The sequence below is a fragment of the Erithacus rubecula genome, assembly GCF_903797595.1.
Source record: "Erithacus rubecula genome assembly, chromosome: 1".
In the NCBI taxonomy this organism is placed as follows: domain Eukaryota; kingdom Metazoa; phylum Chordata; class Aves; order Passeriformes; family Muscicapidae; genus Erithacus; species Erithacus rubecula.
Window position 1 is genome coordinate 80205494 of NC_136658.1, and position 5427 is coordinate 80210920.

The window sequence follows — 5427 nt, forward strand, 5'->3', positions numbered from 1 at the left end:
GGAGCCCAGCTTTCCTAGAGATGGCTGAACACCTGACTGATGATGGGAAGCAATGAATCAATTCTTTGTATTACTTTGCTTACATGTGTGGCTTTTGCTTTCCCTAATAAGCTCTGTTCATCCCAACCCACACATTTTCTCACTTTTACACTTCCAATTCTCTCCTCCATCCCACCAGCAAAAAGTGAGCAAGCAGCTAAGTGGGGCTTAGCTGCTGAGTAGAGTTAAACCATGTCATAGATGAAGATTCCTAGTTCCCTGATAATTTAGAAAAATGGGCTAGTAAAACCTTCATAATTCATAGAGTTTACCCTAATTTAACATCTCCAGAGGGATCTATTTGCTAAATTCAGCAAAAGGCATAAGCCAGCTGTACTTTAAGGCATAAAGGAAATGCTAATTAGTCTGTAAAACTGCAGTCATGATCTAATGCAAATACTGATTTTTCGGTAGTGATGCTACCTGCACAAGTTTTGTGAGTAAACTGCATGCAGGCATCAATTTCCTCACTACTCTGGCAAAAGCTTTGGGTGACGTATGAGTGTGAGATTTGATGTAAACTATTTTATTTTAAAAATAAAACTCAAGAAGGATCTTAGTCTTCAACACTGTTCTTTGTATGAAAAAAGAAAGCTCAGAATTCTGCTTTCTTGAACATACAGAGAATCAGAAAAATTGACAATTTTTGTCACTAAGCTCCTTCTCACCAAACACCTCACAAATATCTCCTCTCATGATTGTGTGGTTAAGTCTGTTTAGACTGTTCTGAGGTCTGTCTATCACTTTCATCACCTGGAATATCTCTCATCCTTCCAAATGTCACTTGCTCAAAACAGTTCTTAGATGCCCATGGTAATTCCTGAGAAACTTCTGAGCATCTGTCATTTTTCTTCCTTTTAGACAGATATTTACCAGGGGTAGAAAGCTGCCTTAATCTCTGCTGCCAGAACAGGTAAAGGAACTTGCAATTTTCTTGCAATTATCTCAAATGAAAAATGAAGGATTTTTCCAATTATTTCAACTTGCTTTCACAGAATCAAATAATACACTGAGCTGGAAGGGACCCACAAAGATCATCAAGTCCAGTTCCTGGCCCTGCAAATAACCATCCCTAATAATCACACCATGTACCTGAATGTTATCCAAACACTTTTTTGGACTCTGTCAGGCTGGTGCACTGACCACTGCCCTGGGGACTTGTTCCAGTGCCTGACCACCCTTCAGGTGAAGAACCTTCTTCTAATATCCAGCCTAAAGCTACCCTGATAATTTTCAGGCCATTCCCTTGGGTCCTGTCACTGGGCACTTCTAATCATATCAAATTACCAGGTTTCCAAAAAGTTAGCCTATTATATAGCAATTACATCACTTGCTCTATGTTCGTTAGAAATTTGCAGCTCAAGGACAAGTTAAATTAATTTCTTGTACTTAATTAATTCTTGAATGTCATCCATACACTGTTTTATCTATGTCTGCATATCAGTGCAGCTGACAAAACCAAGCAACCATACCACTACACAAGTCATAACATTTCTGCAAATAGGAATAGAATAACAAGATGCTTCCAGAATGATCTGTCATGGGTGGAAACCTAAGCCAGTGCACTTATAATGAAAAGAAAAATCAAGACAGTTCTAGAAGAGCAATATATTTTTAGTTAAAAAGGGTACAATGAAAAAAGAAAGCATCTACTGTTTTTCTAGTTTTGGAAAAAAATAAAGCAGTGTACAGTAAAACTGTTTAGGGGAGTTAAATGGGTGGGGGAAATGGAGAAATCAGAATCAGTATATAAATGGCTGTGACGCTCCACAAACTGAAACACTTGCTCCATTTGTGGAGGTCAAGCTTGCTTCCCACAAGGGATTAAAAGAACTGTTCCCCAGCCTAATTTACAAAAAGGTAAGAAAACCTGGGATCAAGGCAACTCCACTCACCTTTTGCAACACTATTACTGAAGGAAAATGTACTGTATAAAATTAAAAAGTCAGAGTAAAGCATCATCATTTCAGCAAAGATGTGAAGATCCAGTTTCACTAAGCTACAGCCTGACAGTTGAAGTTCAGTAATACTAGAGATCATAGAATGCTGTGAGTTGGAAGGCATCCATAAGCATCATGAAAATCCAACTGTTGGCCCTGCACAGGACAGCCCCAGGAAGCACATCATATGTCTGAGGGCATTGTCCAAATGCTTCTTGAACTCTGGCAGATATTTCAATACTCTAACAATTTGCTGCTCAGGGGGAGATAATGATAGTTGTGATCCAACAGGATTTCTATGTCCTGTGACTGGGTCTTCCATGACACCAAACACAAGGTGTTACAGCTACACCTACTGCCCTGATGGGATGGATCACATAAACCTAAGCTAAGCATTATACCAAATCTTCATCACTCTTGCACAAAAATGGTTCAGATTTACAATTAATGATACTCTAAACTAAGGCCCTGAAATGTCTATTTAAACATATACCCAACTAACAGGAAGTGCAGACATTAGTCTCAGCATTTTAAAAAATCTGTCCTACATTCAGTTGTGAAACTCCATCAAATGAAGGATTGAATTTAAGAAGCTAGAGTGCACTTCAAAGATACTGTAGTATAAAGTTATCAGATGCCCTCCTTCCTGTTAAGGATAAAGATCAGCCACACCATCTTCCTGTTGCTTTTCAGAGGCAATTTTGAGCATGTTCTAGTGTAAATGATGAGCTACAGCCTCCTCTAGTATTCAGTCACCTGGACTCATTTTTGTATGAGCATAAAAAGGCAGCTGAGCACATCAATCTCATATATGCCAAAGATGGTGTCAAGGTGAAGTAAAGTCACAACCGTGTTCTGTAACCCTCCCCCCAGCTAATTATTAAATGACTCTTTCTATAGATTCACCAAAAAACTACACCCCACATCCTTAAAATCTTAAGTACTTCTTCAAATACAGTGTTTTAAATATACTGTCCATCTGTTCTGTGGAATTCACCCAAAGCTTTTTTGGTAACAGAGATGGGAAGGGTGATGCATGAAGCATGAGCCCCTGTGGCTGGCTGGTTGAACAATCCCCTGCAGACTGATGTGTTTCACCTCAAGCATTCCTTCACCTGCCTTAGAATACTGTTTAGCAAATTGGCTCATCAGTTGGGATTGAAAAGCAGAGGAGAGGTTGCCTGCTCAGAGTAGTTTCTCTAAAAGACACACAGTTCACCAAAAGGTTTGCATTGTAATTCCTCCTCCAACATGTGACTAGACACAGGTGATGTAATATGTCATTAAAGGGACACATCTCCCAAATATATTCTAATCCTATGAGAAAGGAAGATTTTACTTGAAATACTTCTAATTCATAGCAGTGTGACATGGAAGGACAGTTGGGTGGAAAGAGATAGTTACCACATGAAAATAAAGGAACAATAAAGTAAACTATTAAGCTTCTTAGTATTAAATCTTACTTAAAAATTCAGTTTTAAATTTGGTTCTAGAGCAGGTCCTCATGCCTTCTCCCTGCCCAGTGCTCCCTCCTCCAGCTGAAATCAAATATCAAGCCTTGCTACTGTAAACTGGTAAAACAAAAATAGAAATGAGGCTTGTGATGAGGGAGAAAAGGAAAAGATTTGTAATGTTAAAGCCTTTTATGATTGAGGCAGCACAGATGTTATACATTTGCCCCAGCCCTGGCATCCTGTTTTGAAAACCTGCAACATATTTCTGATTCACCAGTCACAAAGGGTGTACTTTCATTGCCTGGAGGCTTTCCACTGCTTGGGAGTGGAGTGTGGTTCTTCCCTCACTTCTTGACACCTCCAAAGGAATGGATTAGTGAATTGATCAGTTAATACTCCTAGCAAAAGAGAAACAAGACTGTTTTTAACTTATCTCCTGTTTTGTGCCACCATGCTGCTCCACAGACAGCCCAGCTGAGGGTGTGGTGTGAGGGGAAATGGACTTGCACAATACAGTTGGGAAGCAGGAAACCTTTCAGACATTGCTGTCATTAAAATCCATGTTTTATGATACTCAGCTTGTGATGAGGCAGCTGCTAAGATCTGGATTCCTTCTCACTGTGAAAATATCACTATTTCTTTTATGATGAGGTGCTGAAATAGGTGGCTGCCACACTCCTCTCACCACAAAGGGCACAGGTGACACACACATACTCTTGTGCTGCAAAGCCTGGAACTTCCCCCCTGAACAGTGATTGCAGGGGTAGCACAGGTATGCTCAAATACATGGGAGTTAAGTGACAACCACAGTTGGGTTGTATAAGGAACACTTGAAGTCTTAGTATATAAAATTTTTGTTTAAATGCCATTATTCCAATTATTGATTACACTATTCCAATTATTAATTACTACTGCACTAACCATTAGAGTATCTACTGCAGACCTTTAGTTAAAATATAAGACAACAAATTATGGGTTGATGTCTGGCTACATCAGCTAAAGAGTAAAAAGAAAATACTGCTGCTAATCTAATGTAGAAAATACAGGCAATGTCAAGAGAAGATCAAGGAACACCAATAAATTTTTAGAGACTTTTCCTTTGGATGCTCACTAAGTTAAGGTTTTAAGAAAGGCCCTGGAGCAGAGAGCCTCTGAGCTCATGCTCATGCTGAGCATTCTGCCTGCAGATACACTCAGGCTACCACATCTTTGCAGTTCTGCATCTCAACCCCAAGGTAGGATGTACAACAAAAATGTACTAGTGTTTCATAATATGCCCTAACTTATAAGAATTTCAAAGTTATTTTATCTTAAACACTACATTTTTACATAGCTCTTCACATTATGTTGGTACATGAAATATGTTTTAACTTTATTAGGCCATTTCTGAGGCCTCCTACTATCACTTCCCCTGATTCATTACTGGCTACTCCTTTCATCTTGCCAGTATATTTCTTAATAGAGGAGAGGAATAAAATATTTTGGCTAGGTGGATTTCAGCCCAACAATTGTTGATTGGATCAAGAGGGACAAAACCCAACAGAGAAGGATACAACAACTGCAGCAATGGAGGGATTGCTACAGGAATTGAACAATAATACCATTTCCCAATGATGTGACTAGTTCCTTTCCAGAAGGAATTGCATAGCCAGGCAGTTGTCCCTATAAAACTACACAAACAGACAAAAGCATTTTAAGCTGCTCAGCAAAGGTCTGACATGCAGCTAGGACAAAATGGTTTCCCACTGCACTCCTGATGTCTCTGCTGAGGATCTGTGTACAGAATATCCACCAGCAGTGGTTTGTCCAGCTGAGCAAAAGCAAGGATTCAGTCAGGGAGGAACACGAGGGTTCCTATTTGGATGGGTAATCATCCTATAAACAGAATAGTCTTAATCTGCACCAGGGGAAGTTTAGGTTGGACATTAGGACAATTTTTTTCCACAGAGCCGCCTCCTCCCTCCCGCTGGCGGTCTCAGCGCGGCCGCCAGGCG